Source organism: Vanacampus margaritifer, chromosome 7, assembly GCF_051991255.1.
Source record: "Vanacampus margaritifer isolate UIUO_Vmar chromosome 7, RoL_Vmar_1.0, whole genome shotgun sequence".
Lineage (NCBI taxonomy): Eukaryota > Metazoa > Chordata > Actinopteri > Syngnathiformes > Syngnathidae > Vanacampus > Vanacampus margaritifer.
Window position 1 is genome coordinate 27,642,479 of NC_135438.1, and position 26,677 is coordinate 27,669,155.

General features: G+C 46.0%; 1 long non-coding RNA gene across 1 annotated transcript; it reads left to right on the plus strand.

The window, feature by feature from the left end:
- The first annotated feature begins 589 nt into the window (after positions 1–589).
- LOC144054975 (uncharacterized) lies at positions 590–26,575 on the plus strand. Its single transcript, XR_013294747.1, has 4 exons — positions 590–669; positions 1,022–1,114; positions 3,763–3,817; positions 21,877–26,575. It is a non-coding gene; the product is annotated as an uncharacterized LOC144054975 (long non-coding RNA).
- The last annotated feature ends 102 nt before the right edge of the window (positions 26,576–26,677 follow it).

Here is a 26,677-nt window from a genome sequence, read left to right on the forward strand (position 1 = left end):
AGCTTTAGCTACTGTGAGGGCGTTTGGATGTTTTGAAGGAACAAGTTCAACCCATTTAGTTAGTGAGTCTACTAACACTAAACAGTACTTGTGCTGACCACTTCTGTGTAGTTCAATAAAGTCCATGTGTAAAACTTCAAATGGGTAGGAGCCCACTGGGCATTTCCCTCTCTGTGGTCTTAAGTTTCCCTGAGCATTGTGACGACAACACACCATACATGACCTACAAAAAGTTTTAAAATAGGTTTGTAAGCCCTGTGGTATTGTCATTGTCTGTTCTACCATAGATATCATCCCTCCTGTTGAGACATGGGACTTCCCATGACTCAATGTGGCTACTGCGTGGAACAGACTGCGGGGGATGACTGGTCGGTCTTCTTTGTGGTAGAGGCCTTCTGGGGTGAGTTCAATGTTCATCATTTTCCATAGTGTTTTTTCTTTGTCTGGAGCGTTGTTTTGCATGTCAATTAGTACTTGTTTTGGAATGTTGTTGTGTTGTTGTGTTTCTTTGTGGTTGGCGAGCATGACGATCTGTGTTTTGTCTTGGCCTGCTTGCTTGGCTGCCAAATCTGCTTTTGCATTTCCTACAGAAACGACGTCTTTTGCTGAGGTGTGAGCTTTGCATTTGCATACTGCTATTTTGGAGGGTAGCAGTACAGCGGCCAAAAGGTCAGTGAGTAATTTGGCGTGTTGAACAGGTTTTCCTGTTGATGTTTTCATTCCTCGTCGAGCCCACATGGCGGCAAAGATGTGCAATGTCGAGTGGGCATATTGGCTGTCGGTCCAAATTGTTACTGCTTTGTCTTTGAATAATTTACATGCTTCTGTTAGCGCGATGAGTTCTGCTGCTTGTGCTGACAGATTTCCTATTAATCGTCCGCTCTTCAGTGTCTTTTGTTGTGTGACCACTGCATAGCCTGTGTTGGTGTTGCCTAGTTCATCTTTGCTTGAGGAACCATCTACAAACACTGCTTCTCCTTCTTGTAAGGGTGTGTCTAACAAATCTCTTCTTGGTTTGCAGATTTCCTCGGTGGCTTCTGTGCAACTGTGTGGTGTCCCATCTGTCTCCACTGGGAGGAGACTTGCAGGATTGAGAGTGCTGCATCTCTTGATGGTAAGATGGGGTTGGGACAACAGTACAGCTGTTAGGCCAAGATGTCTTGCTGGTGAGAGAAATGACATCTTTGTTTGAGTCAAAAGAACATCTACTGAGTGTGTTACTAGTAGAGTGGTGGGATGGAACAACACCAATTCGGCGGATGCTTGGACAGCCATTGCTGCGGCACACACTGCTTGGACACACTGGGGCAGGGCTCTGGCGACAGCATCAAGTTTCTTTGAGTAATAGGCCACTGGTCGCATTTGTGTACCATGTTGTTGGAGTAGGACGGATGTCATGAATCCGTCTTTGCAGTCCACTGTTTGGGTGAACAGTTTCTTGTAGTCGGGTAGGCCCAAAGGGCCTGTGCTTGTGATGGTCTGTTTTATCTGATTGAACTTGTCATTAGCTATTTTCGTCCATGTGATGGGATCGGCCAGGGCGATGTCTTCTTGGTAAATTAAATCCACCAGTGGTTGCGTTATTTCGGCGAAATCCAGAACCCATAGACGGCAAAAGTTCACTAGGCCTAGGAAGGCCATCATCTGTCTTTTGGTCTTTGGTTTGGGGGCATCAAGGATAGCTTGTTTCCGATCAGAGGTTAGTTTTCTTCCTTCTGCCGATATGATGTGACCTAAGAAAACTACTTCGGTCTGAGTCCACTGTAGTTTGGTCAGTGAGGCTTTGTTTCCTGTCTTTGCCAGGTGTTGACACAGTTTCACTGCTTCTTCTTGATTTTCTTCTTTGGTTGGACTGGCGATGAGAATGTCATCTACGTAAATCAAGATTTGAGTGGTTTCACTGTGTTCATGGAGGCTCAGACAGTTGTTGATTTCTTGAGAGAAAATGGTGGGGCTCTCTGCATAGCCTTGGGGTAGTCTCGTATAGGTGTACTTCTTTTGATTAAAGGTGAAACCAAACCAATGACGGGCAGACTCGTGCAATGGGATGGAAAAGAAGGCGTTGCTTAGATCAATTACTGTGAACCATTTCTGTTCTGGCTTCAGCGCATTGAGTAGAGTGTGGGGGTCGGGGACGCAGGGGGCTCTCTGTTTTACTGCCTGATTTACGGCTCTTAAGTCGTGGACCATTCGCCAGGTCGTGGTGTCTGCTTTCTTTACTGGAAAGATTGGAGTGTTACAAGTTACCTTGGGGGCTTCTATGAGCACTCCAGCTTTTACCATGTTCATGATTACTGGTGTGATTCCTTCTTTGGCATCAGGTTTGAGTGGGTATTGATTGATTCGTGGGCGATAGTTTGTTCTTGGTTCAATTGTTACTTCTGTGGCTGTGGTCATTAGGCCCACATCGGTTTTTGACGCTGACCACAGCTGAGGTGGTATTTGATCCATGGCGTCTTTTAGTGCCAGGATCGTGGTTTCCTCCGGATGTCATGTACTTAGGTGGGTGTTGGGGACAAATGTTGTCACCCAGTTTAGTTTTTTCCTCCAGACCACGTTTCCTGATGACATGATGCGTTTAAATCTTCCATCTTGACATGGAGTCCACGGAAGTCGTTGTTCGGACCATGTTACACCTCTTATTTTTGATCCTATGTCTTTCCATCTCCAGCCTGTTGGTTTTGCCAGTGAAATGTGGAAGGGAATGCCAAAGCCTTCATATGTGGTTAATGCATATATGTAATCTGGAAAGATTACTGTGGCTGCCATCCATCCTGCCTGTTCGTCCCAAATTAGGTCTTTTATTTGGGCCCGCATGGTTGTCAATCGGGACCATTGATCAAAGAAGTCTCTGTCCTCTTTGTTCGGGGCGAAGCGGATGGTGGAGTGAAGTGGGTACGTGGTTTGGGGCACCCAATTTGAATTTGGTAGGATTTGTTCTGGCATCTGTTGCAGATTGTTTGTTACTGATGTTGGACCTTTTTGGATCGGATCCAGACTGTAGAATGGGCATGGTTTGTCTTTTCCTTCTAGTACTAACATCTGCATTGGTGTTTCTTGTCCTCTTTTTGTCACGACCATGCTGGAGCCTTCGACCATTAATACAAGGCTCATGGCTTTTATCAAATCTCGTCCGATGAGGTTTTCAGGACAACGAGGCACGTAAACGAAAGTTTGATCTGGGTATTCTGTTCCGTCTTCATCAATAATGGTCAGTGGTTCGGTAAAGTAATGGATGGCTGGTCTACCTCCCACTCCTATGACCATTATTGTGCTTTTTGACAATTTGACACCTGTTGGTAGATCAGTGATCACGGAGGATTGTGCTCCTGAATCCACAATGAATTTCAATGTTGTAGTAAATGGCCCTAAGCCTAGTTTTCTTACTGCTGGGTCAATAGAGGACATCTGGCTAAACAGGACTGTCAGGTCAAGCACCTCGACGATCATTCTGGTGTCATCGGGGTTTTCATCACTTGACCTTTCCTGCTCGCGTCATTCGGTTGGATCCCAGTGGTCAGATTTTGGGGTCTCAATTTTTTGTTTGGAGCGGCAATCTCGGGCAAAGTGGCCGTACTTGCCACAATTGTAGCACACATCCTGTCTGGTGGCTGGTCGGCCTCTTCCTCTTCCGCGTCCACGTCCTCTACCCCGATTGGGTTGGTTTTGGTAGTAAATTGGTCCAGAAGGTGAAGGAGAGGCATGTTGAAAAAATGTGTGCATGGCATTGAAGACTGATGATTGCGCTTTTTGTCTTTTTAGGTCTTCAGCGTGTGAGGCCCAAGCTACGAGATCATTCACCGGGGCAGTTCTCCAGGTGTGGTAATGTTTCTTGATAAAATTGACTGTACCGTCCACTAGTCCATCCAGGAATGTTGCCCGCAGTAATGTTTGGTATGTGCTTTGTGCCTCAGTGCTTTCTTCGATGCCACCATGTAGTTTCAGTACGTCTTGGAGGCGGTCCACATATTTTTGTGCGCTTTCTTCAGGTTCTTGGCGGCATTGGCGGACTTTAGTTAAATCAGGTGGTTTCTTGAACACTGCGATGGCTCTTTCTAAAAGAGTATTTAGGGCGTTGTCTAGTTCTTGGCCTGGTTGGTAGACTTGGCCTCGTTGGTTGGCTGGAGCAAAGGCTCCTTGGAATCTTCCGACTCGATGTCCTGCGGTCAGACGTAGGACGCTTAGTAATTCATTGCCATTGAGGTGATAGGATCCATGTAGTTCTCTAATTGCAGCTGCCCATTTTTCAACGTTATCTTCAATGGGAGGAACTGATGCGCATGAGGCTACTTTTTCTTCTTCGGTCCATGGCCGATAGAGCAGCAAGGTCTGTGGATGAGCAGGTTGACCAGGATTTGGCATTCCATAAGCTGGGTTGGCTACAGCTACCATGGGATATGCTGCCACCTGCTGAATGTCTGGGTATAATTTTGTTGTTGCAGCCAGGACGTCTGCTGTTGGTTTGTTTGATCTTGTACGGCTTCCAATAGGAGGGGAGGCTCTGTCCCCAAAACTCGTGGAGGTTGAGTTTGGGGAGGAGGTAGACGGGGTAGGCGGTTCCCGCTGTTGGTTGACGTTTACTTCCTCTTCTGGATCATTTTGCTGTCGCACTTCAGCCGGTGCATTTCCGTTGTCTCTTCGTCTGGCGCCGGTTTCTTCCGTTGGTCTTATCTTCATCTGGTACATTTTTCTTTCTGTCTTTTCCTTTTTTCTTTTCTCACTTTCCAAAATGCTTTCTGCCCTCATTTTACACTGTTTTATCCACACTTCAACAGCACGGAGTTGTGCTTCCAATTTTTCTACATTCTTTCCCTTTTTAATCTTCTTTGCTCTTTTCTCCAATAAACTTTTCTTAACTTCCTCTTTGTTCCTGACATCTCTCAAAGACGGGTTAAAATCATACTTGGTCACCCAGGATTCCAGATACTTGCACGCATTAGCGTCAAAGCTTGCAATAAACTTAACATCCTGGTGTTGTTCTATTTCTTTTCTCAATGACTGGCCCATTGTTTCTACTCCCGAGCGGGCAGCAGTTACTCCCTCCTAACCTTATCTCATAAACACACACACACACACACAAAAACACACGCACACAAACACACACACACACAAACACAAACTCACACACAAACACACACACTTAGTCTTTTCTGTGGTGCACCACTTTCTAATTTAAAACCATGATTTGTGTTTTAGGCGATTATTTTTAATCGCAGTCAGTTCTGTTCTGACCTGATAAATCTTAGTTATATTGAACACAGATATTTTGGTAAACAATGAGTGGGGAGGTGTAAATTATTACGTATTTACGGCAACGTTTAATTTCCTCTACCCGGGCACCCGAAAACTACACTTTTTTTTTAACAAGTTAAAAACTAGTCAATAAAAGTATTTTGGATCTCATCTAATAAAACCGTGATCCCTTTGATGCCCGGATCATATATACCATGGGTTTTTTTTCTTCTTCTTCACGGGCCAACGCCCAAGCGCTTTTCTTTTACTGCCTTTCATTCCAATGAGGAAATTTCGACCCCTTTTTAGCACGGCCATTCATTTCAATAAGGGATTTCGACCCCTGGGAGCCCGCCATTCATTTCAATGGGGTAATTCGACCCCTGGGAGCCCGCCATTCATTTCAATGGGGGATTTCGACCCCTGGTAGACCGCCATTCATTTTAATGGGGGATTTTGACACCTGGTAGCCCGCCATTCATTTCAATGGGGGATTTCGACCCCTGGGCGCCCGGCCATTCATTTCAATGGGGGAATTCGACCCCTGGGCACCCGGGATTCATTTCTATTGGGAAATTTAGACCCCTGATCGCCCGCCTTTCATTCCAATGGGGAAATTTTGACCCCTGGGAGCCCGCCATTCTTTTCAATGGGGGATTTCGACCCCTTGTAGCCCGGCCATTCATTTCAATGAGGGAATTCGAACCCTGGGAGCCCGCCATTCATTTCAATGGGGGAATTCGAACCCTGGGAGCCCGCGATTCGACCCCTGGTAGCCAGCCATTCATTTCAATGGGGGATTTCGACCCCTGGGAGCCCGCCATTCATTTCAATGGGGGATTTCAACCCCTGGTAGCCCGCCATTCATTTCATTGGGGGATTTTGACCCCTGGGCGCCCGCCATTCATTTCAATGGGGGATTTCAACCCCTGGTTGCCTGCCATTCATTTCATTGGGGGATTTTGACCCCTGGGCGCCCGCCATTCATTTCAATTGGGGAATTCGACCCCTGGGAGCCAGCCATTCATTTCAATGGGGGATTTCGACCCCTAGGCGCCCGCCATTCATTTCAATGGGGGAATTCGACCCCTGGGAGCCCGCCATTCATTTCAATGGGGGATATCGACCCCTGGGCGCTCGCCATTCATTTCAATGGGGTAATTCGACCCCTGGGAGCCCGCCATTCATTTCAATGGGGGATTTCGACCACTTGTAGCCCGGCCATTCATTTCAATGGGGGATTTCGACCCCTGGGCGACCGCCATACATTTCAATGGGGGATTTTGACCCCTGGTAGCCCGCCATTCATTTCAATGGGGGAATTCGACCCCTGGGAGCCTGCCATTCATTTCAATAGGGGATTTCGACCCCCGGTAGCCCGCCATTCATTTCAATGGGGGAATTCGACCCCTGGGGGCCCGTCATTCATTTCAATGGGGGATTTCGACCACTTGGAGCCCGTCATTCATTTCAATGAGGGATTTTGACACCTGGGAGCCCGCCATTCATTTCAATTGTGGATTTCTACCCCTTGTAGCCCACCATAAATTTCAATGGGGGATTTCGACCCCTGGGCGCCCGCCATTCATTTCAATTGGGGAATTCGACCCCTGGGAGCCCGCCATTCATTTCAATGGGGGATTTCGACCCCCGGTACTCCGCCATTCATTTCAATGGGGGATTTCGACACCTGGTAGCCCGCCATTCATTTGAATGAGGGATATCGACCACTTGGAGCCCGTCATTCATTTCAATGAGGGATTTTGACCCCTGGGAGCCCGCCATTCATTTCAATGGTGGATTTCTACCCCTTGTATCCCACCATTAATTTCAATGGGGGATTTCGACCCCTGGGCGCCCGCCATTCATTTCAATTGGGGAATTCGACCCCTGGGAGCCCGCCATTCATTTCAATGGGGGATTTCGACCCCCGGTAGCCCGCCATTCATTTCAATGGGGGATTTCGACCCCTGGGCACCCGTCATTCATTTCTATGGGGAAATTTAAGCCCCTGGTCGCCCGCCATTCATTTCAATGGGGGAATTCGACCCCTGGGAACCCGGCCATCAATTTCAATGAGGGAATTCGACCCCTGGGAGCCCGACATTCATTTCAATTGGAGAATTCGAACCCTGGGAGCCCGCCATTCGAACCCTGGTAGCCAGCCATTCATTTCAATAGGGGATTTTGACCCAGGGGCGCCCGGTCATTCATTTCAATGGGGGAATTCGACCCCTGGGCACCCGCCATTCATTTCTATGGGGAAATTTAGACCCCTGGTCGCCCGCCTTTCATTCCAATGGGGAAATTTCGATCCCTGGTAGCACAGCCATTCATTTCAATGAGGGATTTCGACCCCTGGGAGCCCGCCATTCATTTCAATGGGGGATTTCGACCCCTGGTAGCCCGCCATTCATTTCAATGGGGGAATATGACCCCTTGTAGCCCGGCCATTCATTTCAATGGGGGATTTCGACCCCTGGGAGCCCGCCATTCATTTCAATGGGGGATTTTGACCCCTGGTAGACTGCCATTCATTTCAATGGGGGATTTTGACACCTGGTAGCCCGCCATTCATTTCAATGGGGGATTTCGACCCCTGGGCGCCCAGCCATTCATTTCAATGGGGGAATTTAGACCCCTGGGCGCCCAGCCATTCATTTCAATGGGGTAATTCGACCCCTGGGAGCCCGCCATTCATTTCAATGGGGGATTTCGACCCCTTGTAGCCCACCATAAATTCCAATGGGGGATTTCGACCCCTGGGCGCCCGCCATTCATTTCAATTGGGGAATTCGACCCCTGGGAGCCCGCCATTCATTTCAATGGGGGATTTCGACCCCCGGTACTCCGCCATTCATTTCAGTGGGGGATTTCGACACCTGGTAGCCCGCCATTCATTTGAATGGGGGATTTCGACCACTTGGAGCCCGTCATTCATTTCAATGAGGGATTTCGACCCCCGGTAGCCCGCCATTCATTTCAATGGGGGATTTCAACCCCTGGTAGCCTGCCATTCATTTCATTGGGGGATTTTGACCCCTGGGCGCCCGCCATTCATTTCAATGGGGGAATTCGACCCCTGGGAGCCCGCCATTCATTTCAATGGGGGATTTCGTCCCCTGGGTGCCCGCCATTCATTTGAATGGGGGATTTCGACCCATGGGCGCCCGGCCATTCATTTCAATCGGGGAATTCGACCCCTGGGCACCCGCCATTCATTTCTATGGGGAAATTTAGACCCCTGGTCGCCCGCCTTACATTCCAATGGGGAATTTTTGATCCCTGGTAGCACGGCCATTCATTTCAATGGGGGATTTCGACCCCTGGGAGCCCGCCATTCATTTCAATGGGGGATTTCGACCCCTGGTAGACCGCCATTCATTTTAATGGGGGATTTCGACCCCTGGGCGCCCAGTCATTCATTTCAATGTGGGAATTTGACCCCTGGGCACCCGCCATTCATTTCTATGGAGAAATTTAGACCCCTGGTCGCCTGCCTTTCATTCCAATGGGGAAATTTCGACTCCTGGTAGCACGGCCATTCATTTCAATGAGAAAATTCGACCCCTGGGAGCCCGGCATTGATTTCAATGGGGGAATTCGAACCCTGGGAGCCCGCGATTTGACCCCTGGTAGCCAACCATTCATTTCAATGGGGGATTTCGACCCCTGGGCGCCCGCCATTCATTTCAATGGGGGATTTCGACCCCTGGTAGCCCGCCATTCATTTCATTGGAGGATTTTGACCCCTGGGCGCCCGCCATTCATTTCAATGGGGGATTTCGACCCCTGGTAGCCTGCCATTCATTTCATTGGGGGATTTTGAACCCTGGGCGCCCGCCATTCATTTCAATGGGGGAATTCGACCCCTGGGAGCCCGCCATTCATTTCAATGGGGGATATCGACCCCTGGGCGCTCGCCATTCATTTCAATGGGGTAATTCGACCCCTGGGAGCCCGCCATTCATTTCAATGGGGGATTTCGACCACTTGTAGCCCGGCCATTCATTTCAATGGGGGATTTCGACCCCTGGGCGCCCGCCATACATTTCAAATGGGGGATTTCGACCCCTGGTAGCCCGCCATTCATTTCAATGGGAGAATTCGACCCCTGGGAGCCTGCCATTCATTTCAATAGGGCATTTCGACCCCCGGTAGCCCGCCATTCATTTCAATGGGGGAATTCGACCCCTGGGGGCCCGTCATTCATTTCAATGGGGGATTTCGACCACTTGGAGCCCGTCATTCATTTCAATGAGGGATTTTGACCCCTGGGAGCCCGCCATTGATTTCAATGGTGGATTTCTACCCCTTGTAGCCCACCATAAATTTCAATGGGGGATTTCGACCCCTGGGCGCCCGCCATTCATTTCAATTGGGGAATTCGACCCCTGGGAGCCCGCCATTCATTTCAATGGGGGATTTCGACCCCCGGTACTCCGCCATTCATTTCAATGGGGGATTTCGACACCTGGTAGCCCGCCATTCATTTGAATGGGGGATTTCGACCACTTGGAGCCCGTCATTCATTTCAATGAGGGATTTTGACCCCTGGGAGCCCGCCATTCATTTCAATGGTGGATTTCTACCCCTTGTAGCCCACCATTAATTTCAATGGGGGATTTCGACCCCTGGGCGCCCGCCATTCATTTCAATTGGGGAATTCAACCCCTGGGAGCCTGCCATTCATTTCAATGGGGGATTCGACCCCTGGGCACCCGTCATTCATTTCTATGGGGAAATTTAAGCCCCTGGTCGCCCGCCATTCATTTCAATGGGGGATTTCGACCCCCGGTACTCCGCCATTCATTTCAATGGGGGATTTCGACACCTGGTAGCCCGCCATTCATTTCAATGGGGGATTTTGACACCTGGTAGCCCGCCATTCATTTCAATGGGGGATTTCGACCCCTGGGCACCCGGGATTCATTTCTATTGGGAAATTTAGACCCCTGATCGCCCGCCTTTCATTCCAATGGGGAAATTTTGACCCCTGGGAGCCCGCCATTCATTTCAATGGGGGATTTCGACCCCTTGTAGCCCGGCCATTCATTTCAATGAGGGAATTCGAACCCTGGGAGCCCGCCATTCATTTCAATGGGGGAATTCGAACCCTGGGAGCCCGTGATTCGACCCCTGGTAGCCAGCCATTCATTTCAATGGGGGATTTCGACCCCTGGGAGCCCGCCATTCATTTCAATGGGGGATTTTGACCCCTGGGAGCCAGCCATTCATTTCAATGGGGGATTTCGACCCCTAGGCGCCCGCCATTCATTTCAATGGGGGAATTCGACCCCTGGGAGCCCGCCATCCATTTCTATTGGGAAATTTAGACCCCTGATCGCCCGCCTTTCATTCCAATGGGGAAATTTTGACCCCTGGGAGCCCGCCATTCATTTCAATGGGGGATTTCGACCCCTTGTAGCCCGGCCATTCATTTCAATGAGGGAATTCGAACCCTGGGAGCCCGCCATTCATTTCAATGGGGGAATTCGAACCCTGGGAGCCCGTGATTCAACCCCTGGTTGCCTGCCATTCATTTCATTGGGGGATTTTGACCCCTGGGCGCCCGCCATTCATTTCAATTGGGGAATTCGACCCCTGGGAGCCAGCCATTCATTTCAATGGGGGATTTCGACCCCTAGGCGCCCGCCATTCATTTCAATGGGGGAATTCGACCCCTGGGAGCCCGCCATTCATTTCAATGGGGGATATCGACCCCTGGGCGCTCGCCATTCATTTCAATGGGGTAATTCGACCCCTGGGAGCCCGCCATTCATTTCAATGGGGGATTTCGACCACTTGTAGCCCGGCCATTCATTTCAATGGGGGATTTCGACCCCTGGGCGCCCGCCATACATTTCAATGGGGGATTTCGACCCCTGGTAGCCCGCCATTCATTTCAATGGGGGAATTCGACCCCTGGGAGCCTGCCATTCATTTCAATAGGGGATTTCGACCCCCGGTAGCCCGCCATTCACTTCAATGGGGGAATTCGACCCCTGGGGGCCCGTCATTCATTTCAATGGGGGATTTCGACCACTTGGAGCCCGTCATTCATTTCAATGAGGGATTTTGACCCCTGGGAGCCCGCCATTCATTTCAATGGTGGATTTCGACCCCTGGGCGCCCGCCATTCATTTCAATTGGGGAATTCGACCCCTGGGAGCCCGCCATTCATTTGAATGGGGGATTTCGACCACTTGGAGCCCGTCATTCATTTCAATGAGGGATTTTGACCCCTGGGAGCCCGCCATTCATTTCAATGGTGGATTTCTACCCCTTGTATCCCACCATTAATTTCAATCGGGGATTTCGACCCCTGGGCGCCCGCCATTCATTTCAATTGGGGAATTCGACCCCTGGGAGCCCGCCATTCATTTCAATGGGGGATTTCGACCCCTGGGAGCCCGCCATTCATTTCAATGGGGGATTTCGACCCCTGGGCACCCGTCATTCATTTCTATGGGGAAATTTAAGCCCCTGGGAACCCGGCCATCAATTTCAATGAGGGAATTCGACCCCTGGGAGCCCGACATTCATTTCAATTGGGGAATTCGAACCCTGGGAGCCCGCCATTCGAACCCTGGTAGCCAGCCATTCATTTCAATAGGGGATTTTGACCAAGGGGCGCCCGGTCATTCATTTCAATGGGGGAATTCGACACCTGGGCACCCGCCATTCATTTCTATGGGGAAATTTAGACCCCTGGTCGCCCGCCTTTCATTCCAATGGGGAAATTTCGATCCCTGGTAGCACGGCCATTCATTTCAATGGGGGATTTTGACCCCTGGGAGCCCGCCATTCATTTCAATGGGGGATTTCGACCCCTGGTAGCCCACCATTCATTTCAATGGGGGAATATGACCCCTTGTAGCCCGGCCATTCATTTCAATGGGGGATATCGACCCCTGGGAGCCCGCCATTCATTTCAATGGGGGATTTTGACCCCTGGTAGACCGCCATTCATTTCAATGGGGGATTTTGACACCTGGTAGCCCGCCATTCATTTCAATGGGGGATTTCGACCCCTGGGCGCCCAGCCATTCATTTCAATGGGGGAATTTCGACCCCTGGGCACCCGGGATTCATTTCTATTGGGAAATTTAGACCCCTGATCGCCCGCCTTTCATTCCAATGGGGAAATTTTGACCCCTGGGAGCCCGCCATTCATTTCAATGGGGGATTTCGACCCCTTGTAGCCCGGCCATTCATTTCAATGAGGGAATTCGAACCCTGGGAGCCCGCCATTCATTTCAATGGGGGAATTCGAACCCTGGGAGCCCGTGATTCGACCCCTGGTAGCCAGCCATTCATTTCAATGGGGGATTTCGACCCCTGGGAGCCCGCCATTCATTTCAATGGGGGATTTTGACCTCTGGGAGCCAGCCATTCATTTCAATGGGGGATTTCGACCCCTAGGCGCCCGCCATTCATTTCAATGGGGGAATTCGACCCCTGGGAGCCCGCCATCCATTTCTATTGGGAAATTTAGACCCCTGATCGCCCGCCTTTCATTCCAATGGGGAAATTTTGACCCCTGGGAGCCCGCCATTCATTTCAATGGGGGATTTCGACCCCTTGTAGCCCGGCCATTCATTTCAATGAGGGAATTCGAACCCTGGGAGCCCGCCATTCATTTCAATGGGGGAATTCGAACCCTGGGAGCCTGTGATTCAACCCCTGGTTGCCTGCCATTCATTTCATTGGGGGATTTTGACCCCTGGGCGCCCGCCATTCATTTCAATTGGGGAATTCGACCCCTGGGAGCCAGCCATTCATTTCAATGGGGGATTTCGACCCCTCGGCGCCCGCCATTCATTTCAATGGGGGAATTCGACCCCTGGGAGCCCGCCATTCATTTCAATGGGGGATATCGACCCCTGGGCGCTCGCCATTCATTTCAATGGGGTAATTCGACCCCTGGGAGCCCGCCATTCATTTCAATGGGGGATTTCGACCACTTGTAGCCCGGCCATTCATTTCAATGGGGGATTTCGACCCCTGGGCGCCCGCCATACATTTCAATGGGGGATTTCGACCCCTGGTAGCCCGCCATTCATTTCAATGGGGGAATTCGACCCCTGGGAGCCTGCCATTCATTTCAATAGGGGATTTCGACCCCCGGTAGCCCGCCATTCACTTCAATGGGGGAATTCGACCCCTGGGGGCCCGTCATTCATTTCAATGGGGGATTTCGACCACTTGGAGCCCGTCATTCATTTCAATGAGGGATTTTGACCCCTGGGAGCCCGCCATTCATTTCAATGGTGGATTTCGACCCCTGGGCGCCCGCCATTCATTTCAATTGGGGAATTCGACCCCTGGGAGCCCGCCATTCATTTGAATGGGGGATTTCGACCACTTGGAGCCCGTCATTCATTTCAATGAGGGATTTTGACCCCTGGGAGCCCGCCATTCATTTCAATGGTGGATTTCTACCCCTTGTATCCCACCATTAATTTCAATCGGGGATTTCGACCCCTGGGCGCCCGCCATTCATTTCAATTGGGGAATTCGACCCCTGGGAGCCCGCCATTCATTTCAATGGGGGATTTCGACCCCTGGGAGCCCGCCATTCATTTCAATGGGGGATTTCGACCCCTGGGCACCCGTCATTCATTTCTATGGGGAAATTTAAGCCCCTGGGAACCCGGCCATCAATTTCAATGAGGGAATTCGACCCCTGGGAGCCCGACATTCATTTCAATTGGGGAATTCGAACCCTGGGAGCCCGCCATTCGAACCCTGGTAGCCAGCCATTCATTTCAATAGGGGATTTTGACCAAGGGGCGCCCGGTCATTCATTTCAATGGGGGAATTCGACACCTGGGCACCCGCCATTCATTTCTATGGGGAAATTTAGACCCCTGGTCGCCCGCCTTTCATTCCAATGGGGAAATTTCGATCCCTGGTAGCACGGCCATTCATTTCAATGGGGGATTTTGACCCCTGGGAGCCCGCCATTCATTTCAATGGGGGATTTCGACCCCTGGTAGCCCACCATTCATTTCAATGGGGGAATATGACCCCTTGTAGCCCGGCCATTCATTTCAATGGGGGATATCGACCCCTGGGAGCCCACCATTCATTTCAATGGGGGATTTTGACCCCTGGTAGACCGCCATTCATTTCAATGGGGGATTTTGACACCTGGTAGCCCGCCATTCATTTCAATGGGGGATTTCGACCCCTGGGCGCCCAGCCATTCATTTCAATGGGGGAATTTAGACCCCTGGGCGCCCAGCCATTCATTTCAATGGGGTAATTCAACCCCTGGGAGCCCACCATTCATTTCAATGGGGGATTTCGACCACTTGGATCCCGCCATTCATTTCAATGAGGGATTTTGACCCCTGGGAGCCCGCCATTCATTTCAATGGTGGATTTCTACCCCTTGTAGCCCACCATAAATTTCAATGGGGGATTTCGACCCCTGGGCGCCCGCCATTCATTTCAATTGGGGAATTCGACCCCTGGGAGCCCGCCATTCATTTCAATGGGGGATTTCGACCCCCGGTACTCCGCCATTCATTTCAATGGGGGATTTCGACACCTGGTAGCCCGCCATTCATTTGAATGGGGGATTTCGACCACTTGGAGCCCGTCATTCATTTCAATGAGGGATTTTGACCCCTGGGAGCCCGCCATTCATTTCAATGGTGGATTTCTACCCCTTGTATCCCACCATTAATTTCAATGGGGGATTTCGACCCCTGGGCGCCCGCCATTCATTTCAATTGGGGAATTCGACCCCTGGGAGCCCGCCATTCATTTCAATGGGGGATTTCGACCCCCGGTTGCCCGCCATTCATTTCAATGGGGGATTTCGACCCTTGGGCACCCGTCATTCATTTCTATGGGGAAATTTAAGCCCCTGGTCGCCCGCCATTCATTTCAATGGGGGAATACGACCACTTGGATCCCGTCATTCATTTCAATGGGGGATTTTGACCCCTGGTAGCCCGCCATTAATTTCAATGGGGGATTTCGACCCCTGGTAGCCCACCATTAATTTCAATGGGGGATTTCGACCCCTGGGCGCCCGCTATTCATTTCAATGGGGGAATTCGACCCCTGGGAGACTGCCATTCATTTCAATGGGGGATTTCGACCCCTGGTAGACCGCCATTCATTTCAATGGGGGATTTCGACCCCTGGGCGCCCGCCATTCATTTCAATGGGGGAATTCGACCCCTGGGAGCCCGCCATTCATTTCAATGGGGGATTTCGACCACTTGGAGCCCGTCATTCATTTCAATGGGGGATTTCGACCCCTGGGAGCATGCCATTCATTTCAATGGGGGATTTCGACCCCTGGTAGCCCACCATTCATTTCAATTGGGGATTTCGACCCCTGGGCGCCCGCCATTCATTTCAATGGGGGAATTGGACCCCTGGGAGCCCGCCATTCATTTCAATGGGGGATTTCGACCCCTGGTAGACCGCCATTCATTTCAATGGGGGATTTCGATCCCTGGTAGCACGGCCATTCATTTCAATGGGGGATTTCGACCCCTGGGAGCCCGCCATTCATTTCAATGGGGGATTTCGACCCCTGGTAGCCCGCCATTCATTTCAATGGGGGAATGTGAAGTTGCTTAAAACAGTAGTCTTTTTTTATTTATTTTTTTATTTTATTTTTTTTTTAGAGCTCAGTATTGTTCATTCGATTTGACATCATCATTGCTCTCCTTTTTTTTTTTTTTTTTTTTTTTAAAAAACAACAAATCAATTAAAAAAATTTTAATAAATGTTTTTTTTTTTTTTTTTTAAATACATATACATATATATATACATATACACACATATATATATATATATATATATATATATATATATATATATATATATATATATATACTTTTTTTTTGGTATGTGGGTGAGTATGTGTATGTGCGTGTGTGTGTGTGTGTGTGTGTGTGTGTGTGTGCGTGCGTGCGTGCGTGCGAGCGTGTGTGTATTCATCAGTTCACCTAAAGCCCATTAAAAAAAATCCCATACTAATAATATAATATAATAATAAATTGCCAAATGGAGAAACATCAATGTAAGTTATCACGATGTAGTGGCTCTCGCTAACAGACAGAATTAAGTAACCGGAATTAGGTTAAAAAATTCTATATACGTAGACCATGTTTCTATAAATTTTGATATTTGGTTTTTATTTGAGGCAGATATTTTTTCCATTAAAATGTGATTTATGAGGAGGTTAGACCATTGGTCGATATTCAGAGTTTGTTTATTTTTCCAGTTAACAAGAATTGTTTTTTTAGCGATAGTAAGGGCTACAAGTGTAGATTGAAATTGTTTATGTGGTAAATCAGTTGTTGTTAGGTCACCTAGCAAACACAAGTTTGGAGATAAAGGTATCCTACAGTCCAAAATAGCGGAAAGTTTTTCTAAGACTTTAGTCCAGAAATACATAACCGGAGTACATAACCATAAAGCATGAACATAAGTGTCTGTAGTGTTTTGTAAGCATTGGAGACAAATGTCGGAGTCTGAGAGTCCCATTTTCTTCATCATATATTGAGTAATGTATGTTCTGTGAATAACTTTATATTGGATAAGTTGTAAATTTGTGTGTTTTGTCATTTTAAATGCGTTTTCACAAACTTGAATCCAAAAGTCAGGTTCCGGTGCTATAGACAAGTCTGTCTCCCATTTCGAGATGGGTAAAGACATTTTATCAGTATATGAAAGTAACTTATATATTTTTGAAAGTTTTTTTGTTGTTGTCGGAGAAAGCTTGTTAATATCTTTAGCTAAAACAGGCGGTTGGAGCGTACCCCGAAGTGTTGGAATTTTTTTCTTTATCATATTTTTAACTTGTAGATAATGTAAAAAATTTCCGTTTTTTATATTGTATTTTTGGAGCAAGGATGTATATGATATAAACATATTATCTGAGAAGAGATGGTGGAGATGTGTAATTCCTTTCTGCTCCCACACAGCTAAATGAAACGGTTGGTTGTTAAGTTGAAAGTCGGGGTTATGCCATAGGGGAGAAAGTCCACAGGGCTCCACTTGGGCTTTTGTCAATTCTAGTGCCTTCCACCAGGCAGTCACGGTGGCGGAAATCATTGGGTTTTTAAAACAATTATGGCGCTTAATCGATGTTGTAATAAAGAGTAAATCTCGAAGTCTGAGGTTATTACAATCCTTCTGTTCTAGTTCCAACCAACAGTTAGTGTCTCTGTTGGGTTGTGCCCATAGAACGATATATTGTAGCTGGTTAGCTATATAGTAGTACATAAAATTTGGTGCCTCTAGACCACCTTTGGATTTGCTTTTCTGAAGAGTAGATAGACTAATCTTTGCTTTTTTTTTATTCCAGTAAAATTTTGTTACGGCTGAGTCCAACAACTGGAACCATTTAGCCGTAGGTTTAAATGGAATCATTGAGAAAAAATAGTTTATTTTAGGTAAAACTTTCATTTTAATGGTGGCTATTCGTCCTATTAGAGAAATAGGAAGATTATTCCAGCGCTCCAAGTCACTATAAATGTTATCCAGAAGTGGAGAAAAGTTTAAATGAATTAAATCAGTTAATTTAGGTGAGATTTTTATGCCTAAGTATTTTAAATTACCTATAGGAAATAAGTAGTGTGGGTCCTGGCTTGCAGGGTTCCATGAATTTTCTGTAATAGGTAGAAGTGTTGATTTTGTCCAGTTAATAGAATAATCTGATAACTGTGAGAATTTAGTTATTAAATTAAATACTTCCCCTAGCGAAGTAGCCGGCTTTTCTAAATAAAGTAAGATGTCATCGGCATATAGATTAATTTTATGTTCTGTTACCCCAGAGTGAATTCCTTGAATCCTTCTTTCCTGGCGTATGGCTAATGCAAGTGGCTCAATAAATATTGCAAATAATAAAGGGGATAGTGGGCATCCCTGTCTTGTGCCTCTCTGTAAAGTAAAGCTCTGAGATATAATCCCATTAGTAGTAACTGTAGCTTTTGGAGAATCATATAATACTGATACCCAGTGGATAAATGATTTCCCAAAGCCAAATTTATTTAAAACAGCAAAGAGGAAGGACCAGTTAACTTTGTCGAAAGCTTTTTCTGCATCCAATGATATAATAACTGCCTTTTTATCATGCCGCTGTGACATGCTAATAAGGTTAAAGAGTCTCCTAATATTATTAGTAGAGTGCCGATCTTTAATAAAGCCTGTTTGGTCGCTATGAATAATTGTCGAGATTACTGTTTCTAGTCTAGATGTGAAAGCCTTAGTGATAATTTTAATATCAGTATTAATTAGTGAAATCGGACGGTAACTTGATGGAAGGGTGGGGTCTTTTTCTGGCTTTAATAAAAGTTTAATTGCTGCTGTATTCATGTGTGGGCGTATGTAACCCTTAGTTTTAATTTCTGTTACTACTCTTAAGAATAGTGGAGCAAGCATTAACCAGAAGTGCTTAAAAAATATAGCCGGATAACCATCCGGGCCAGGTGCTTTGCCATTAGGCATACTATCTAGAGCACTGTACAACTCGTTTATAGTAAGTGGCGCATCTAACATGTCTTTATATTCAGTAGTTAACTGAGGCATATTTAAGCTACTGAGGAATGCCTCAATATGCTCAGGGTTAGGCTTGTTAGTTTCTAAGTATAGGTTACGATAATAGTTATAAAAAATGTGATTAATTTCTTCTGGTGATTGTGTGCATTCACCAGTTGTCCCTTTAATCGCCGTTATAAGAGACTTTTCCCGATTGCGTTGAAGTTGGTTTGCAAGAAATTTACCTGATTTGTTATTATATTCAAAGTTGTTATATCTCAATTGTTGTATTATAAATTCTGTCTTTTTAGTTAGCATATCGTCTAACTGTATTTTTGTATTTTGTAAGTCAGTCCATATTTGGTTATTTGGGTTTATTGCGTACTCATCCGTCAGTTGTTTAATTTTATCTTCCAAGTCTTTTTCTGATTTTTGATCCTGTTTCTTTTTATAAGATGAATATGATATAATTTTACCTCTAATTACTGCTTTCCCAGTTTCCCAGAGAAGAGATGGCGATAGGTCTGGAGAGTCATTTATTTCCAAAAAGTCTGCCCATTCTTTTCTTATAATTTTGTCAAACTCTGCGTCGTTTAGCAGTGAGATGTTAAACCGCCATGTCGGTGGTGGTTTAAAGGTATAATCAACTTGTAGGGAAAGGGAGACTGGTGCATGGTCGCTAATAATAATAGGATGTATTTTTGTAACAGTTTTATCAGCAATAGAGTTATTTGTAAGAAAATAATCAATTCTTGAAAAAGACCGGTGCACAGCGGAAAAGAAGGTAAATTCCTTCTTATTTGGGTTTTTAAGTCTCCAGCTGTCGACGAGGCCAAAGTCATCCATATATTCCCCTATTACTTTAGTAGATTGTAATCGTCTACATGTTGTTTTATTAGAACGGTCAACTAATGGATTTAAGACTGTGTTAAAGTCTCCTCCAATAATAATAGTAGAGTTCGCTGCTAAATCAAACAGCTGAGAGAAAAATTCATGGAAAAAGGCCGGATCATCATTATTAGGGGCATATAAATTACCAAGTGTATATATTTTATTAAATATAGTCACCTGAATAATAATGTATCGGCCCTCTGGGTCTATTATTGTATTATTTAAAGTAAAGAGTAAATTCTTATGTATGAGTATACAGACTCCTCTTTGTCTACTATTATAAGGGGCAGAGTACGTTTGGCTAAAATTCTTATCAATAAGTAATTTTTCTTCAGATTTTTGTAGGTGGGTTTCTTGTAGGAGGCAAATATCTGCTTTTAATTTTAAGAGATGGTCTAAAGTTTTTATTCTTTTTGCTTCTGAGCGAGCGCCACAAACATTCCAGGAAACCAGAACTAATTTATGCATACAAACAATATAGACTCAGTCCTGTGTATATATCTGCATAGGCCATTTGTCAGTATTAGTATGTTATAGGATAGAATCAAAGTGGTTAGGTGGTTTATGTAATTTGTGTAAAATATGAGGTAACGAGTAAGTAAATATAAAAAACAGGTAGGGAGGTAAAAGTAAAGGAAGTTAACGGGGGATTAAACATAAAAATACACCAATAACTGGTAACCTAAGCGAGATTTTTGTTTAAATATACTTTAGATATAGTTATGTATTTAATAATATATTTATAATATCGTCTAAACATAATGAGTATTCATATTTAAGGTTTTATAACCACATATACAGTATATGTATACATCTAATGATCAAACAAAGTTTAGTTCCACCAATGCCATTTAGAACAGCCAGGGAGTGGAGTTGGGGTTCCGGAATAGTTGGCCATCGATGTATAGTTTATCGACGACCATCGCAGTCCGTTTACCCTCCTGCCTATTTTGTTTCATTATAGGAAACAGTACCTTTCGCCGCTCATTAATCTCTCTCGGGAATTGGTCGTTCATTCCAAATGAGGTCCCTTTAAGCTCCCGTCCTTTACTTTTAACAAATTCTTTCTGTTTAAAATGCTCAAACTTGGCGATAATAGGACGGGGTCTGTTGCCCCTAGGGGCTCCAAGCCGATGTACCCGGTGAAAAGAGATGTTATTTACCGACTCCTGAGGAATTTTTAACGACGTCGTCATAAATTTTTTTATCTCAACCTCTGGATTGTCAGAGGTATTCTCGGATATTCCTGAGAATATTAAATTCTCCCGCATGCTACGGGATTGAATATCCAGAACAGTTTCTTTTAGCGTTTTATTTTCCTTTTTAACGGTTTCTAACTCGGCTGAAACGGTCACGAGTGTAGAGTGTAACTCGGCATTGTCTCGTTGGAGCTCACTTACTTGTTGGCTGAAGAATTCCATACTTACTTTCAATTCTTTGACGTCCTCGCTGATTAGGGAGAGGACCTCTAATTTTTTATTTATGGACTCCAGCATACTGACCGAAACCTCCGTAGTGGCTAGGTTCTCCGTGTCCGTCGCTGAATCATTTTTCCTCTTTTTCGAAGGTTTTCTCGACAGTTTCTCGACGGAAGGATTCTCCATCGCGCAGCTGTAAAAATATGCGTCGATGAAGCGTTCGAGGTCCTCCACGTTGGGTGGTATTCCAAATCTGTCGGATGAAAAAGAGAGGGGGAAAAAAAAGAAAGGCAAGATATATGATGGTTAAATTTGGATTAGTTTAGTATAATAGAGCTAATTCTATCTTAGCAGCAGGGCGCCGCCATGTTGGGGTTTCCCGGTCTCGCTGTAGGTCTCGCGATAGTCACAGCATCTCGCGCATGCGTCCAAACACCTGCATGCGTCCAAAACCTTCATCTAAAACAGTAGTCTTAACATTATGTGTATTTTAAAGAATATCCTGTATATATTTTTATGTTTTTATATTATCAACTGTCGTTTAGAGGCGCCGCTCAACTTTCTCAAATGTTTTGTATTTTTCCATGACATATGAAAACAGAAACTTAACCATGTTTATATGAAACAAAACTGAAACTTAACTGTAATAAAAGCGACGAGGTGGCCGGGGGAGGAGAGAGAGTCGGACGGAGCCGAGCGTGAGTTAAGGTCTCGCGTCTCCTCTTCTCTCCCAGCCGCGGTTGCAATAAAACAAAGCAACAGCTTCTGCCTCCTTTTTCCTTTGTGCACGGTCGGTAACTAAGGGGATCTGTAATATCAGACCCAACATTTAACTGGTGCCGAAACCTGGGACCTGCATCTGGACGGACGACCGCCGCCGAACCGAGGACACCGAGAATCTGTCGACAGCGTCTCCCCTTGCGGGACGGGTCTCCCTGCTCCGGCCCCGGCCGTTCGCCCGGACACCGGGTCCTGCGAACCAGACCGGCACCGAGGACTAACAGGTATTATGCTGTTTAATTATCACGATTTACACAAAAGTTTGAAAAAGGAACACTAAATATACTGTAGAAGTAACATAAAATAGAAAAGTGGGGAGTAAAAGCAAAGCGCTTGGGCGTTGGCCCGTGAAGATAGAAAAACCCATGGTATATATGATCCGGGCATCAAAGGGATCACGGTTTTATTAGATGAGATCCAAAATACTTTTATTGACTAGTTTTTAACTTGTTAAATAAAAGTGTAGTTTTCGGGTGCCCGGGTAGAGGAAATTAAATGTTGCCGTAAATACGTAATAATTTACACCTCCCCACTCATTGTTTACCAAAATATCTGTGTTCAATATAACTAAGATTTATCAGGTCAGAACAGAACTGACTGCAATTAAAAATAATCGCCTAAAACACAAATCATGGTTTTAAATTAGAAAATGGTGCACCACAGAAAAGACTGAGTTTGTGTTTGTGTGTGTGTGTGTGTGTGTGTGTGTGTGGGTGTGTACTGTATGTGTTTGTGATAAGGAAAAGGGAGTAACTGCTGCCCGCTCCGGAGTAGAAACAATGGGCCAGTCATTGAGAAAAGAAATAGAACAACACCAGGATGTTAAGTTTATTGCAAGCTTTGATTCTAATGCGTGCAAGTATCTGGAATCCTGGGTGACCAAGTATGATTTTAACCCGTCTTTGAGAGATGTCAGGAACAAAGAGGAAGTTAAGAAAAGTTTAGTGGAGAAAAGAGCAAAGAAGATTAAAAAGGGAAAGAATGTAGAAAAATTGGAAGCACAACTACGTGCTGTTGAAGTGTGGATAAAACAGTGTAAAATGAGGGCAGAAAGCATTTTGGAAAGTGAGAAAAGAAAAAAGGAAAAGACAGAAAGAAAAATGTACCAGATGAAGATAAGACCAACGGAAGAAAGCAGACACCACGACCTGGCGAATGGTCCACGACTTAAGAGCCGTAAATCAGGCAGTAAAACAGAGAGCCCCCTGCGTCCCCGACCCCCACACTACTCAATGCGCTGAAGCCACAACAGAAATGGTTCACAGTAATTGATCTAAGCAACGCCTTCTTTTCCATCCCATTGCACGAGTCCGCCCGTCATTGGTTTGGTTTCACCTTTAATCAAAAGAAGTACACCTATACGACACTACCCCAAGGCTATGCAGAGAGCCCCACCATTTTCTCTCAAGAAATCAACAACTGTCTGAGCCTCCATGAACACAGTGAAACCACTCAAATCTTGATTTACGTAGATGACATTCTCATCGCCAGTCCAACCAAAGAAGAAAATCAAGAAGAAGCAGTGAAACTGTGTCAACACCTGGCAAAGACAGGAAACAAAGCCTCACTGACCAAACTACAGTGGACTCAGACCGAAGTAGTTTTCTTAGGTCACATCATAACGGCAGAAGGAAGAAAACTAACCTCTGATCGGAAACAAGCTATCCTTGATGCCCCCAAACCAAGACCAAAAGACAGATGATGGCCTTCCTAGGCCTAGTGAACTTTTGCCGTCTATGGGTTCTGGACTTCGCCGAAATAATGCAACCACTGGTGGATTTAATTTACCAAGAAGACATCGCCCTGGCCGATCCCATCACATGGACGAAAAAAGCTAATGAGAAGTTCAATCAGATAAAACAGACCATCACAAGCACAGGCCCCTTGGGCCTACCCGACTACAAGAAACTGTTTACCCAAACAGTGGACTGCAAAGACGGATTCATGACATCCGTCCTACTCCAACAACATGGTACACAAATACGACCAGTGGCCTACTACTCAAAGAAACTTGATGCTGTCGCCAGAGCCCTGCCCCAGTGTGTCCAAGCAGTGTGTGCCTCAGCAATGGCTGTCCAAGCATCCGCCGAATTGGTGTTGTTCCATCCCACCACTCTACTAGTAACACACTCAGTAGATGTTCTTTTGACTCAAACAAAGATGTCATTTCTCTCACCAGCAAGACATCTTGGCCTAACAGCTGTACTGTTGTCCCAACCCCATCTTACCATCAAGAGATGCAGCACTCTCAATCCTGCAAGTCTCCTCCCAGTGGAGACAGATGGGACACCACACAGTTGCACAGAAGCCACCGAGGAAAACTGCAAACCAAGAAGAGATTTGTTAGACACACCCTTACAAGAAGGAGAAGCAGTGTTTGTAGATGGTTCCTCAAGCAAAGATGAACTAGGCAACACCAACACAGGCTATGCAGTGGTCACACAACAAAAGACACTGAAGAGCGGACGATTAATAGGAAATCTGTCAGCACAAGCAGCAGAACTCATCGCGCTAACAGAAGCATGTAAATTATTCAAAGACAAAGCAGTAACAATTTGGACCGACAGCCAATATGCCCACTCGACATTGCACATCTTTGCCGCCATGTGGGCTCGACGAGGAATGAAAACATCAACAGGAAAACCTGTTCAACACGCCAAATTACTTACTGACCTTTTGGCCGCTGTACTGCTACCCTCCAAAATAGCAGTATGCAAATGCAAAGCTCACACCTCAGCAAAAGACGCCGTTTCTGTAGGAAATGCAAAAGCAGATTTGGCAGCCAAGCAAGCAGGCCAAGACAAAACAAAGATCGTCATGCTCGCCAACCACAAAGAAACACAACAACACAACAACATTCCAAAACAAGTACTAATTGACATGCAAAACAACGCTCCACACAAAGAAAAAACACTATGGAAAATGATGAACATTGAACTCACCCCAGAAGGCCTCTACCACAAAGAAGACCGACCAGTCATCCCCCGCAGTCTGTTCCACGCAGTAGCCACATTGAGTCATGGGAAGTCCCATGTCTCAACAGGAGGGATGATATCTATGGTAGAACAGACAATGACAATACCACAGGGCTTACAAACCTATTTTAAAACTTTTTGTAGGTCATGTATGGTGTGTTGTCGTCACAATGCTCAGGGAAACTTAAGACCACAGAGAGGGAAATGCCCAGTGGGCTCCTACCCATTTGAAGTTTTACACATGGACTTTATTGAACTACACAGAAGTGGTCAGCACAAGTACTGTTTAGTGTTAGTAGACTCACTAACTAAATGGGTTGAACTTGTTCCTTCAAAACATCCAAACGCCCTCACAGTAGCTAAAGCTATTTGTAAACACATAATACCAGAACATGGCATTCCACGAGTCTTGTGGAGTGATAACGGTAGCCATTTTGTAAATACCATCGTTGACAATATGGCCATCCACTTAGGGATCACCCTAAAAAATCATTGTGCATATCATCCACAGAGCGCAGGCTTAGTTGAACGGACCAACGGTACTATTAAACTAAGACTCAAAAAGACCATGGAAGAAACCAAAAAACCATGGCCTGAGTGTTTATCTCTAGTAAAAACTTACATGAGAATAACGCCAAACCCACAAGGGATCACGCACTTTGAGGCAGTAACAGGCAGACCCTTTGTGCTCCCCTTATGGGAAAATCAGCCATGGTCAGACAAAACAAGAGAGGCAGATCCACTGACTAAATGGTTATGTGACTTGTTTAAAGAACGGACTGTGTCAAGAGCAAATGATCTGCCCTCTACCTCTATTCCCCCTGCACAGGAAACGGTGACCCCGGGTGACCTGGTGTTGGTGAAGGTGATAAAAAGGAAAACATGGTCGAGCCCACGCTGGGACGGCCCATTCGTTGTTCTCCTGACCACACCCGCCGCTCTCAAAATCGCTGAGAGAGAGACGTGGATCCACCAGAGTCACTGCAAAAAGGTCACCGAACTCAGATAAGGGATTACCCCCTGATTCTTGTCAAAAAGAAGAAGAACAAAGGAGAAGATGACCCTTTTTCAGACATTGTTTGGACTGTGATCATTATAATGTTTATCTTATTATGTGTTATTTGTTCCTGCTGTATTGTCCCAATGTCTAAGAGGTTAGTCGCCCGTATGTTCGTGGCCCAGATGTGTCAATATAACTTACTACGCGTAGAGGATTATGTTGACACTGTGGAGACCGACACAAAAGTGTGACCCTCATCTTATTGTGTTTTCCTAACTTCAAATTCAGTTCCATTCTCAGACCAAGAGGTTCTCGTCACCGTGCGGTGGGGGAGTTATGGAATTTTTTCCCTTTAAGTTAAGGGTTTTCGCCATTTCCTGAGAATGGTTCAAATGTTGTGAATCTATTAATGAAGTAATACTGAGAAAACTTAATTGTTTTAGTATTTACTGATGTCCTTTTAAATCCACAACAGGAGGGAATGTGAAGTTGCTTAAAACAGTAGTCTTAACATTATGTGTATTTTAAAGAATATCCTGTATATATTTTTATGTTTTTATATTATCAACTGTCGTTTAGAGGCGCCGCTCAACTTTCTCAAATGTTTTGTATTTTTCCATGACATATGAAAACAGAAACTTAACCATGTTTATATGAAACGAAACTGAAACTTAACTGTAATAAAAGCGACGAGGTGGCCGGGGGAGGAGAGAGAGTCGGACGGAGCCGAGCGTGAGTTAAGGTCTCGCGTCTCCTCTTCTCTCCCAGCCGCGGTTGCATTAAGACAAACAAGCAGCTTCTGCCTCCTTTTTCCTTTGTGCACGGTCGGTAACTAAGGGGATCTGTAATATCAGACCCAACAGGGA